Source organism: Ambystoma mexicanum, chromosome 5p (assembly GCF_040938575.1).
Source record: "Ambystoma mexicanum isolate Mex_15411 chromosome 5p, UKY_AmexF1_1, whole genome shotgun sequence".
Lineage (NCBI taxonomy): Eukaryota > Metazoa > Chordata > Amphibia > Caudata > Ambystomatidae > Ambystoma > Ambystoma mexicanum.
In genome coordinates this window covers 768,718,818-768,733,982 of record NC_090930.1, presented here as the reverse complement: position 1 = coordinate 768,733,982, position 15,165 = coordinate 768,718,818, and positions in this window count along the sequence as shown.

Here is a 15,165-nt window from a genome sequence, read left to right as displayed (position 1 = left end):
ATCCAACAGCCGGGCTGAGCTGTTTTGCTTCACGCTAAGAACCCTGTGCTAGAACCAAGATCCAGACCCAGAAAGCAGTGCTGTATCCAGAGCCTGTCAGATCCAGTCTAAGAGGCCGTCCACGCCGCCGTGCAGTGCTGAGAGCAGAACCCAGAGTGCCCGAGACCTGTCCGGTGGCGAGTGAAGCCAAACTCTTGACCAGATCCTGACGGTGCCCCTTCCATTCCCAAGCCTATGAGTGCATATCTAGTCTAGAACTGTGCGTAGTCATCTCTTAGTTTAAAGTAATCTTATTCCAACCATCTCAACCTATCCAGAACTGCATCATAGAATCCTGTGTCCATCCTGTTGATTCCAAATCTGTAAAGTGCAATCTGTCATTTTGAAACCTTGACTTTATTTCTGAAAAGCTACCTTCACAAAAACCTCAGTAACTTTTAAACCGCACATTCTAGAACTGTCATTTTGAAGCTAAGATCCTAAGCTTTCCAACAAACCTAAAATACTTTATAGTTTTTCCATAATCCCATTTCACACACATGAAAAATTGCCGCAAATTGCAATTTAGCTCCATTTCAACACATGTCAAAATAGCTGTTTCTTGTTTGCAACTGCTGAGATTCGTTTTCAATCTGATAATCATTCATGAATCCTTGCTAGTGTTGACCTGAACCAATCCAGAGTACATATCACCTATCCTGAATCTCCTTTAGTGAATTAAAATCATTTTAGCATATTTTCCCATCCAGTGCAATCACCTTCAAAAGCATTTTGATCTGTGTTTTAAAATCATACCTGTTCTCTCTAATCTTGCTGGGGGAACTGGAATTGAACTGCATTATTGATTGTATACTTGAAACCTGTGTGCCCTTATTTCCAACTCTCATATTGCATAATAGTGGGGGGAGTGAGTGGTCACAGGGGAAAAAGTGACCATATTATCTTTGATTGAAATCATATTAAGTTTATTTCTGTGTTGCATTTTTTCCCATCTTGCATTTCCTTGAATCATATCAAGTATTCTCTGCTACAGTATCCTTCCTATTCCTACTCCTAAGGGATTAAAGAGATTGTTGATTTTGTAATATTACCCATTGTTGATTACCGTCCATCTTCACAAGTGTGCTGTTCAGACATTATTTTGTTAATAAAAGTGTGATATATATATTGTTTAATTCTTCAAATAAACCTTTTAATTTGCAAAACAAACCTACTTCTTGGCTCAGTGAGGTCAGGGGGATTCAAAGAGAGGGGTGTTATGTAAGGGTTCATCATCCAGATTTAAAGAACTTTGACATAAAAATATATAAATAAGGGCTTCCATTGGGCATCCCAGACTAGGCATTGACTTAGTTGGAGTGCTGGATTGAAGTCACTTACACTATGCAACAAGGCGTGAGGCACCACGTTGACTCTAGGTTTGATAAAATGCAGCCTGGCCTGGAGCCCCATGTGGGAAATGATGGAAAACGCTTAACAGCCAAGGCGGAGGTAAACACCAGGTTGAGATCAGACAAAATGGCCGTACCAGTGGCATCCCAAGTCTCCCCAGTCTCCAGGACGGTGAAGTTACTAGTGGAGGGGATGAGCTGAGTCGGGACATTTTGGACTAAGAACATACCAGTATAACATCAGCGTGGCAATTGGAGCTACTCCGGCCATGCTTATAGATAGCATGTAAGCAGAGTCAACATCAGCTCCCCTCACCCCGTCCCATGAAGAACATGAACAATGAGAACAACGATACCACGAACTATGTGAACTAAGTGAATTTTGTGCTGAGAAAGAAGGGCTGTGTATCTCTGATACAGACCAGCAGGCCCTAGAATGGAGTGAAGGAAACTCAGGTGAGGAGTTACAACCACAAAGATGACACTTAGCAAGTGGAACGGAGAAACTCTGCTAGGGGAAGACCCTGCAACAGCGGATACATCTCCAGGAATGCTTAAGTTAGCTGGTACCACCATTAATGCCCCCGGAACTCGCCCGGATGACTTAATTAACCTCATTGACCAAGAGGATAAGGACGGGGGTGCTATGAAGTGTGCTATGACTCGAAATCGGAATCATAATTCTGAGTTGTGTAGGGGGGGAAATGTTATTATCAAAAACCATGGATTGGGCCAAAGAATGCCAGAATCCACTGCGTTGTCAACTTCAGAAGGCAGACAACCTCTAGACATTAACACAGGGAGCTGGCACCTTAATAAAGCATTCAGCCCGGCTTCAAAAGGGAGGTATTTTGAATCAAAATCTTCCTTTATCACAGCAAGACAAAGTCTAGGTCAGCAAACAGAAAAAAAAAAACATCTGGAAGCCGAAAGGAGTCGCATTACCAGACCAGCTGTCAGCCCGTTGTTTCTTTTATCGGGACTCAGAACTCCAGCCACAGAACACTCAGTGAGATGAGAAAAACTCAATTCTCAGGAGGAAATACCTGATCAATTGCTTTTAGAAACTTCCATGGTGACTTAAAGAGGGGATAATACATCCACAAGAGCTCAGGATCGAGCTGTGCAGAATGACCAACCATCTTTGGAGGATAGAACGGTGTCTGAACAAATGATCAAAATCAAAGTCTCAAACAAACCACAGGGCTATGGGGCAGATGAGGCCTCTGGCCCGTCAATACAGGCTATGCATTCATATCAGAAACTCTTGCAAGGACTATGAAAGGGCTTGACACATGGGGATGGTTAGTTCCTCAAGATGATCCCCTGCATCATGAGGAGTTGGCAACAGCCCCCAACGTTCTAGGCAGAAAACAAGAAGATCACATCTTATACAACAAAACAACCAGGGCCTGTTAGGGGTCCGATTACCACAGTAGCATCTACTGAAACGTTTCAAGAACAGCAATGTGATGATTAGACAAGGTTTCCTATGGGGAACTCCAGAGAAATGGACTTCTGGACTACTTCAACCCTATCAGCTGTTTATGAAATTATATGAGAATATGCCAGATTAAATGAAAGATCAAACAAAAAAAATGCAACATGACAACCTGGATCCAATTATCAAGGAAAAGGATCATAGGAGAGCATCCAGAACATTTGATTTAGCAGACTTCGTGGGAACTAACTCCCCATCTTTGAACACAGAGTCTATGAAAATAAACCACAGGCGTATGGATGTGGCAGTAGACAAAACAAATATACCCCTTAAAGATTCCGCCAAAGTGAAGTGAGCCACTCAACAGAGCCTGGTAACAGCAATGTCTAAAGCTATTAGGGAGGGACATAAAACAAAGGGAGACAATTGAACAAAAGGATATATCCAAGGATAACAAACAGCTACCAGTGGTTTTGGAAGAGGAAGTCAAAATTGTAACCCCAGAACCTCCAAATGTTAAGAAGAATTCAGAAAAAAAGTAAAAACGTACTCCCCGAGAGTCAAAACAAGCTCTGTCAGAAAATATGCAAAATATTCATGAAAGAAATCAAAAAAACAACCTGCAGCATAGAGGCAAAATTAAACTTTAAGGCGATCCTTCATCCAAAATATAAGGGTACCTATGGAAACCCGACTTGCTCGGGAACGGGACTCAAAGAACAAAGACAAGAGCATAGAATCACAAAGGAAAGTTGAAGAAGGTGAATTAGTCGAGGCAGGTGACAAAGAGGCTGAGAACCTCACGATAGATCTGTTGGACCTATCGACCTACACAGTGTCAGAAGAGGAGCAGGATGGCAAGATTATCAGCCAGGAGTCTAACGACCCACCAAGCACTCAAGACTTCAGTGACAATAAGCAGGAAGCACCATGGGATCAGTTACCGGCATGGGAAAAGAGGCCAAGGGGCCCTAAGGCCTTACAAACAGCAGGGAACCTAGATGAGTTTAACTCAAAGAAGATGCTTGATGCTACAGGCCATTGTATAAGATTGGGTGTTACATGGTATGATGAAGAAGGAAAGGAAGGCATGTTGGGAAAACCTTATCAGAAGTTCCATAGGGAAAGTAGAGTAAGTTCACCTTCGACCAGCCCGACGGAAAATTCAGTTTGCGAGGCACATGTGAGATATATCAACGTAGAGAAAGGAAAATGAAAAGATAACAACCCTAATTTAAGTAAGAAGGGTACCTTCCTTCCCTCACCATTGAAAATAGTGAAAGAATAGTGAAAGACACAAGATTACCAGTAGATACCCTGTCCCTATAAGGAGATGCCCTTAAACAATAGTTACGACAGGAAAGATCGAATAAAAGATTTAAGACCTTCAAAACTCTGGAAGCAGGCTGGTTTGGTATTGGAAGGGATATTTCCCTTAAATATGGCCTAATCATGAACAGAGGCAATGTGATCAGGTTATTTCATCATGTGCCCAGCCTTAGACTTCTAACTTCAGATGATTTGACGATAATTGAATTTCACGAAGAGAAAAGAACGGTCAGGGTAGTTCTTTATTCATCCACTCCTCTGAGAGAGCAACCCCTAATGGATGAAGCTCCTCGGCTGAGACCACTGGACTTTGACTTAAAAGAGCAAGAAATGAGGAGATCGGGGGAGATTGTAAGATCTGATAGCAAATACAAAGAAGAAAGGGGATGGAGGTTGGAAGATTATAACAATATGGCAAAAAGCCCAACAATTGATAAACCACCAACCCCAAGATTAGTTACAGAATTTAAGAAGCCTATGGAAGGACTGATGCATGGGCAGGAGGAAAAAGATGGAGCAGAGGAACACTGGAAATGGCTGGCGGGTATGCTGGCTGACCGAATCAAGAAACCATAAAGACAGGTACGGGGGAAGATAAAGAGCTAACTGGTGCAAGTTAGAAAACTAGGGGTTTTGTCCACCTATTTGCCAAAGGATAGTTCTTAATAACCAAGTATGATATATTTTGTCTCCAAGAGATATGGCTTAGGGACCATCCAATCCTAGATGGGGGTTATTGTTTATTTAAACCCTGCAGTCAAAGGACTAAGAGGTAGACCGATGTCGGGCTTCTTAGTAGCCATCTCAAACCAACTTCAATTCACCCTCCTGGAAGAACTGAACCCGATGACTTATATTCAAATGTGGGTGGGATCATTTCAAGACAAAATGAGCACAAATGGGAGGATTGTGATCCTCATGAACTATTGGAACCCAGAAACCCTCAACAGCAGCCAATTCCCAGATCATGTGGTGTTCCTAATTGACCAGCAAAGGGAAATTCAGAAAGATCCCTGGATCATCTTGTGCAGTGATCTAAACGGTTCATACCTCAACAATGATGGAGGGGAAATTGAGGATAAACATGTGGGAGCAACGGAGGCAGAAAGAAGAGGTCTGAGTTGGAGGAAAGCACTCAGTTCAAGATACATCATCATTTTAAATGGAACCACTACAGGAGATATACCAGGAAAGATAACTAGAAGAGGGAAGAACGGTGGCAAAATCCTCAATTACATATGTACATCGGGGAATATGATCATGATGGCATGATCCCTCACAGTCACAGACATGTGTACAAGTGACCATAATATGTTGATCTCAGTCTGGGCTCTCATAAGAAAATCAATTAGTGACACCTATGATTATGAAATAGGAGTTACTCCAGGTAGGAACAGACTAAGGATCGACACAAAAAAAAATCAAAGGCTTGATCAAGTATCTCCAATGCTCAATATGACTTTTAGAATCATACAACGGAGACCAAACTATTGACTATTCGACACTACTTTAAATCTTCCAAACTAAAAAGGTATCTGGTAAGAGACCAATCATCCGCCATCTGCATAATTTTGACAAGGATCTTCTAGTAAAAAAGTAGTCTTTATTCCAACAAATCCAAGGATTATGAAAGACGAATATACCACAAGTGGATGCAGTAATTCGCATTCTAAAACAGGTATTAGGTAATATTATCCCCATATATATGGTCGCCGTAAATAATATCGCCGGGAAAAGGTCGCAGTGATATTATATGGATGACCATATATATGGGTACAGGGGGAAACATTTTTTTTTTAAAAAGTAATAATTTGGGGGTATATGCAATAATGTCGCCACAAAAAACGGCAATTTTTCTGCGATATTTTTGCATGGCGATATTTTTGTGGCGACATTATTACATGGATCCCTAAAACGGGACTACCGAAATTGGATCAAAACGCATAAGAGAATCCTGTTGCAGAGGGACGCCGAGTAAATGCTCCAACAAATTGGGTCCAAAAATACGTCTGAAATTTTAACTCTAATAAACAGCCTGGATGCACCACACGAATCCTTGGTGATAAACCCGATTTCAGCATCCACCTGGACAACATATTTCTCGAGGTTATTTGATACAGACAAGCAGAGCCTCCTAGTCCGCAAAGAAAGCATGAAGTTTGGAACCCCCCTTAATATTGACTTAATCTTGTTAAAGGAGATCATATTGAAAGTTATTAACTCAAGAGCACCGGGCCCAGATGGGATGTCTAATGCCCTATTTAAGCAGGACATGAGCCAATGGTCAGTATTTCTACTCAGCCTTTTTGAACATATACAAAAGTCGCAAAAAATCCTACTCTTATGGAAGGCAGCAGTGACTATCCCGATTTAAAAGAAGGGTTAAGGACAGATCCAGCCAACTACTGACCAATAACGCTGTTGGACGCGGCAGGGAAATATTTGCTCAATTTACTTTGTGGGCCCTGACAAACTGGAGCATTGTAATGGGACATAGGGATGAGTGGCAAGCTGGCTTTGTGAAATATATTGGAACAAGCCTGAATATTTTTATAATCAACATTTTGAAGGCACAAGTAGAGAGGAAGAAAAATCAAAGGATGTCCATCGCTTTCGTAGACCTCTCACATATGTTCGATACAGTACAACGCCCAAACCTGTGGAACAAGCTAGAAGTGTGGGGATGCCCGAGTGACGTTCTGGAGATCATAAAATACCTTTATTCAGGTACCAACATAAGGATTAGGTTGGATAGGTCAGGACTCCTATCCTCAAAAATATCTACTGATAAAGGCCTTAAGCAAGGATGTCCGATGGCACCAGAACTATTTAACTTGTTTATCTCGGACATCAATGATGATCTTCACACTGTCCGATGTTTTCCTCCAAAAATTGCCGGGACTCCCATTAGTAGACTTCTGTACGCAGAAGACGTTGTACTATTGGACCAAATGCCAATCGGCTTGCAATGTCAATGAGACGCTTTACAAAAATACATAGAAACAAACAGATTAATAATAAATCCACAGAAATCAAGGATAATGGCCTTTCGAGAGGCATCAGGGGGGACCCAGGCAATGTCTAAGGGATGGCACTTAGCTGGTGACAAAATACCAGAGGTCAAAAGATTTACATAGCTAGGAGTGTTTCTGAATACTAGCAAAATTGACATATCAAGACTGGAATCCCTGAGATTAAAAGCTATCTATTTGGCGAGTCAAGGAAGGATACTCTTAAAGAGATTTTGTGGTTTTTCAATAATTCCACTTGTCACATTTTACAGGATGAAGGTTTTGCCTATCCTAACTTATGGAGCGGAAACGTCTTTCACGTTCCAAGCAAGAAACTGGTCAAAGTTAGAAGACGTCTTCTGGAAAAGAGTATTAAGGCTCCCGAAGAGTCCACCAATTCAAGCTGTCTGAATGGTATTGGGTCTAGCATCAACTAAAGCTATATTGACCTGGAAAACACTTTCCCTCTACAGAAAATGCATAGATGAATCACCAACGGGAGGATTCATGGTCCTAAAGAAAGCCTGTGAAGACTCCAACGAAACTACATTGCAGGAGTGGAGTTCCATTTGTACAGCCATTATAGCAGACTTAGGGGAAACAGATACCAACCTGTTGCAAAACCCAAACAGAATTTAAAATAAATTATACATACGAGACTGGATAGAAACACAAGAGGAAATGAAGTCATATAGCACATATGGAAAACCTTTAGAAGAAGCTAGAAGCTTAAATACCCTCCATAAATATTTACACCTATTTCCGAACTGGCATAGCAGAGATTAATTTTTAAGGTTAAGAATGAATGTGTTCCCCACTAGGGAAATTCTGTGTCACAGAAAGGGAACAAAAAGAAGTGGTATCATGCAGACAATGTGATGAGAAGGCCTCCAAAGAATCACTTAAACATCTGCTATTATTTTGTCCAGTGATCAAAGACGCGAGAACATCTCTTTTGATTCACAAATTTAACAAATATCCATCATGAACTGCGGAAGACTGGTGGAGGGAGTTATTATGAGGGGATCATCTTTCGGCAACTTTATACCTGATCAAACTGTTGAAAATTGTATTTGAAAAAATGGAGGCCGTGAAGAAATAAGTGAGGGTGAATTCATGAACTAATTGACATTAGAGGAACTGACAATGAAGGAAGGAACACTTTTAAATGGTTGTATGTTTGTTTTGTATGATTTGATGAAGAAAAGGCAAAAGAACATGCAAATTGAAAGGAGGCATTGTAGAACGGACAATAACATAGCATCCACACCAGCACATTAGATTTCCTCTTCCTGTCCTCTTAATTTCTCATCTACTCTGTCTAATAATCATGCACCCACTGAACAGTCACCCATTCACTTCAACTTCTCAATATTCATCAACTCTCTCTTCCCCCTTCTTCATCCTTGAGTAAAGGAAAATAATTGCCTAACTCCATGACCACTTACCTTTCCAAGGACTTCCCTTCAAGCTCTCACTCACCATCTTACTCTTGCTTTTGAACTTCCCTTTGTTGACCTCAATACAGCTCTAGACTCCCACTTTGATCAGTACTACAAACTCACTAATTCACACCTTCTCACCCTACCCCAAAACCAAAGATCATCCCTACCTTTGACAGCTATAGACAACTATGAATCTTCCCTTGTGCTGTTGGCACATGGTTTGCTCATTTGTTCTCCTTGATGCATGTAAGGACCTCTTCTTGTCCTCACCACAGCTCCAGACCTATCAAAGCTGTCAATGACCCTCCAGACGATGGTTGTTCGGCCAAACCTTGCTCAATATCCTCCCTTGCAACTGTAACTTTTCTTTCTGCCTATTCTCTAAAATCACTAATAATATGTCTAACTCTTGCTGCTCTTTCAACACTCGGGGCAACAGCCCGGCAGCCGAGTTAACAGTACGAGTGAAGTGAGGGCAGTTAATTGTAGGCCCTAGGATGTTACCCTTCGGTGTTGTTTGTGGCACTGGTGCTAAAGCGGCAAACAAGGATGCTAAAATAAAAGGATTTCCATTTATAATTAATCAAAATCCTTTATTAATATGACTGCCATTGTCGTAGAATGTGGGGCTCCATAAGGAACCCCTCTTCCATTATCATGGCAGCTGGAAAATCAAGAGGCAGTGAATCTGCTATAGCGACGGCAGACACCACCACTACAACAATCAGGTAAGTGGGTGGGTCTAGGGGGTTGGGAATAGTTCAACAAAAAAAGAAACGGGTAAGATGGTGCTATATGGAGGGGGAAGCAGCCTGTGGGTTCCGAGGAATGAGGGCGGAGATCAGCCATTTCAGCCTGAGATCCACAGAACCTGATTGACTGTGCCCCCCGCTTTGGCTGCTAATGGCTGGTGTGTCCTGTGACATTTGGGAATAATTCATTGGAAACACCTTAGGCACTGTCTTCAACGTAAATATGCCACAGTGTGACTTGCACCTGGCCTGGGAGTGTAATTATGTTGAGAGGGATCTGGTCACGTTAATTAGAAGAAGCAAAGGATCCAGAGTTCCCGTTCTGGGTGGCATATGCAATGCTCACATGAAATGGAATCCTGAGAGATGGGGAATGATTTTGATGCCAGTGTTTAAATACATTAGCAGGACAAATATGTTACCAGCCTCTTGGCAGAAAAGTGTCTTAGTTGCAGTCTATAAAAACGGTGCGGTTACTGACCCTAGGAACTATCTCATCCTTGCTATGCTGGATGCATTGGATAAATTGTTTGCACAATTGCTGCTAGCTGATCTAACAACTTGTGTGAAACAGAAACAAATCTTGCCAATTAATCAGATGGGTTTCCGTAAGTTATTTTCAACTATGGACAACATCACTGCATTAGTTACGATCCTTGAGACGGCATGGGGATTTCACAATCAGGAGTTTTACGCAGCTTTTATAGACTTCAAAGCGGCATTTGATACAATAGGCAGGAATAAGCTGTGAAACAAATTGCTTGGCTGGGGCATTCCATCTGGGTTGCTAAACTTAATTAGTGAAAAATCAATGTGGTCGTAGAAGGACTAGACCTCAACCCTAGAAAGCACACTTTCTGAGAAATGTACATCGCAATGCACCACAATGAACTGCACCACACCAGGGTGAGGCAACAGGTGGGGAGGGAGCAGAGTAGAGCCCATTATTCAGCAGCACACCAACTCTCGCCTACCCACAACGTCTGAACCGGGGTATGTCAGCCAGCCACAGATGCCCATTCTCAGTACAGTTTACTTCAGAGTGCAAAGCACATCAAGCAATAAGAAAATCATAACAGTGACCTGCAGGATCATTGATTTTCAACAATTGATGAAAGTGTTGCCATGGCGTGCACAGAACCCATTTGGAGAACAGGTACTTTTTGCTCTGAATCGATAAAACCCCTGGAGGGTTGCAAGTATTATTAGATCATTCATTTGTGTTTGCCTGTTCACATGATCTTAAAATCAATATTCAGTAAAAAAACTTTGTTAAAGGGACGTTATGGTTCCAAGTAAAACCGAAAAAACCCTGAAATCCGCCAGTTATGGTAAGCTAAGCAACTTCACAAATGTCATTGATGACATCACCGATAACATCACATGTGCATTTACCTTTCATGAAAACAATGTACAAGGGATTCTTATTATAATGTTGAAAGAAAAAGTGTCAAGGATAATTGGAATAGATATCTTGAGTTATGTAGTGCATTAGGCAATGCATTGATATAAATAGCATTCTATTATGAAGTTCTTTACAGTATACTAAGCTACTCAAGTATAAATATAAGCATTGTGTGCAGCATATATGATGGAGGTGCAATATTCATAATCTTACCATGTTGAACAGTGAAATGATAAATGCTTTCTTATTAGATTTGTGTGGACTGTGCAACATGTAATAAGTAGCTAATAAAACCACTTACTACATAATTTCATCATTACATACAAAACACAAAGACACAACAACATGAGTATATATAGAGAAAGTGAAGTATGCAAAAAAGAAGCAGTAGAAGCAGAAAGTGTTCACAACCTAACTGATTAGCTTTATGCACAGACAGGGTTGCTCTGCTTCAACCTACTCTTCCCTATGTACAAATATCACATCATGTGACTGCACCCTAAAGAAACTAATGCAAATACAAATATGAGCACATCCAGAGAAAGTAAAGTAATAAAAAAACAGCAAAAAAATAAGAAAGTGTTGATAACCTTACTGATTGTGTATTTTCCTATGTATATGTTTTATATGCTGTGAGTGGACCCTAAGTGAATTATTGTAAGAACATATTTAAAGTATAAGTCTATAAATATACTACTTTTTGACTTTTTTGTTCCTAAATATTACTGTCTAAGATATATCACTAAAGGAAAAAACAGCCAGTCAGACATGTGATGTTATCAGTGATGTCATCAATGACATTTGTGATGTCATCTTTGATGTCCTGGGTGTTAGTCTTAGCAGTGCACGGTGGTGGCGCGAGTTACGGTTGCTTAGCTTACCATAACTGCCGAATTTCAGGGGGTTTTCGGTTTTACTTGGAACCATAACGTCCCTTTAACCAAGTTTTTTTTACTGAATTTCATAGGTTTATAGTAGCGCAACTTAACCATAATGTCCCTTTAACAAGTTGTTTTACTGCACAGCTAGGTGCAACAGCAGACCTACACAACAGTAAGAATACAATTTACCAGAAACTAGTAAGTAAACTTTATTTTTCTTATATATTTCTAAACTTTTTGTATTAGCTGCACTAAAATGAATATATTTTTGTTTTTACACAGAAATGTCCAGTACTTTGGAAAATGTCCCACCTGAGGAAATGCCTGAAGACCGTAATATTAATGGTAGACACTTCTCTTAATAAGCAAATTAATAATCATTACTTTATATGCACTTAACATATATAGATATTTTTTTAACAGACCATACAAACATTGAAAATGATTCACCAAAAGACACATTGGAAAATACTCTGCAGCACATGGAACAAAAAATAGACATGCTCATGGAAAATTTCAATCTTTTGAAACACTGTGTCGAGGACCACATAAAAGAAAATATTAAACACCATTGTCCCACATGTGCCTGTCCCAGTCAACTATCCCTAAAACCTCAACACCTAGAAAAACGTTTTGATGAGACTTCAATCCCTTCATCTCCTCCCATCCATCCTCTCCAAACCCCTAGTTCCCCTATATTTGTATCAGTTTCTGCTTCCCCCTCTCTTTCATAAATTGTGTATCTGTATATAACTAAAAAAAAATATTAGGTGTCTTTTAATTCAATCCTTTGTGTCTTATTTTTTTTTAAAAGTCAGCTGGGTGTCTGTGGACAGCGCACCTGTCCGGAGTTTGTAATCAGCCAGAATGGGTGTGTCCTAAGGACACTATACCTGTCCGTACCATTCGCAAGCAGGATGGAACTGTTCTTAGAACACACTTGGTGTCCGGGATGTCCATAAGTGAACAAAATGGAGATGTCCTAAGGACACTATACCTGTCTGTAGCATCCACAGGCAAGTTGAAACTGTCCTAAGAACACGCACGGTGTCCAGGATGTCTGTAATTAAACAAAATGGAGGTGTCCTAAGGACACTATACTTGTCCGTACAGTCTGTACAACATCTATGCACATGCGCACCACACCCATGAGTCCTGCGAACAGCATGCCTATCAGTAACTGTCCGTCTCACTTGTGTTGTACTTTTAATTTGTTGAGGACCCAAACACTGTCCGTAGAACACCTGCGCGCATGACCGTTCCTGTGCATTTGGTGTCCTGCGGAAACCCGTTCCCTTTGCGGACGTGTTCCCGATGTCATCATATGACCGCACCCACGCTGAGCATGTGTCCTGATTTGCGGACACTGTCCGGTTCCCAACATTTTAAAAGAAATTTTTCAGACAATCCAAATTATTTTACAGTAAAAAAATCACCATTGCGCATGTCCCAGACAATGACCCTGGCTTTCCACATACATTGTGGAACTTTTTGAACCTTTTTGGGTGTGCTCGATCTGTCTGCGAATCGCACCCCTCCACCCCTATAAAAGGCCACACCCCAGAGATGATCTTCAATGTGCTTCTGGCTATTGCAGATTGACTTTTGCTGCATTGCTGCTCTTGCTGGGATTATCTCATCAACCCTGATGGCATCCATGGCTCCTGTTGCTACATATGCCTCAGCACCACCCCCAAACCCTTCACCACCACCACCTCCCCAAGGACCTGCAGAGGGGAACAGGCGTGAGGATGTAGAGGACAAGGTTGAAGAGGATGAAGAGGATGAGGTAGAGGAACGCCCTACTACCAGTACTTGCCGGGAGTCTTGGGTGTGGTGGTTGTTTACCATTCACCTGCAACCAGTGCAAAATGGTGCTGAGTCATGGGAGACGTGGGTCGTACAGCTTTGGTACGACATCCATGAAGCGACACCAGAAGTCCTTCTACGGTGTGGGCGTTTGCAAGGTTGTACCTTGTGATGAACGTAGTAGGTTGAGTTCTTCTACCACATACTCCGTTTCTGTTCCTCTCGCCACAAGAGACACTCCTGTGGGAGAGCGCATCCCTCCAGCTGCCTCACAGGTCATTCACGATGCTGTTGACCGTTACCTTTCGAGGGTCACAATATTGTATATGTACTGCGCTGCAGTAGTCTGCAGGGTGAGAGTCTTCGAAGTGCTTTCGAGACTGCGGTCTAATATAAAAGAACAAAAATAAAAAAAGGCTCTTTTCAGAGCCACCTTTCACAGTTTAAAAATAGAAGTGGCAAATAAACAGTGCAGGGCCCTGTGCATTTTTTAGAAGTCCCCAGACAGTTCTAGGACATATAATGTTTTAGGGTGCTGCCCGAGCAAAACTAATGCACTTTTCTCCGGGAGGAAGTGGTGGCTTTGAAAAGAGAGGAAGTGGTGGCTTTGAAAAGAGCCTTTTGGTGGTGTTTTTGTGTGTTTCAAAAACTTGAAATCGTCAACATCTACTGCAAAATAGATGACTGTAATTCCAAAAGAGGTTGCAATGCATATTGTACATTTCTCAAAAAAATCTGATTGCCAGCATAAGTAAGATGGACTCAATCTCTGCAAAAAATGTATGTGCTACGAAACATAATATGTTCATTGTGAAAAGAGGACATGCCAACATCTCTTAGAAAGGCACAAACAGCCTTATTGACATTGCACCTCGCTTTCTCCATTTGTGGACCAAATGAAGAAGAACGCAGCCACATTTGTCTTTGTGCAATACGAGAAAAAATCAAGTCAGTCCCTCTTTCATTGCAAATTGCAAAGAAATTCCAGACATATGTCCTAAATTGTTCCCTCCACAATGAATTATAATTATGTCTGGATGATGCTCTGTCTCTAAAGTAGCACAGAGAGGTACCAAGTCCAGTCACTTCATTCCACGCACTCCATGCCAGTGCACTTCCACATGAGGGAATCCAAGATCTGCAGCTACTCCACAGTGTTCTGCATGCACCTCCAACCAATGTATCCATGAGTCTCCCAAAATCCAGATAATCTGTTTTTGGAAACACACAGCCATAGCTATATGTTCTTCTCTCAGGAAAAAGACGTTCTGACAAACTCTCTCCTTACGCAACACACCCATTAAACTTTACTGACCAATCCCTAGCTCTGCTCATTCTCATTTGCATGATTCTCCACCCCTAAAGCCTTGTATGTGATACGTGCTGAACGCAGACTACCGCCATGTCCACAGACATATCAAAAACTTGAGCGTGGTGAATGTAAAATTAAATACTGTGCCCCATTTCCCCTTTGAGGTTGGCTCTGAAAAGAGCCATTTTATGGGGTTTTTTTTGCAGATGCTTGACAGACATCTGTTATTTTGTATTTTTTGGGGGGTTTTCTTCTTACTTTACTACTAAAATCTTCACATGACCTTCTCCAAAGCAACCCTTATATTCAAAAACATTATAGCATTTCCCAAAAAAGATAAGGAAATGCCATCTTCTTTAAAATAAACAGCATTACTGGAATCAATATTC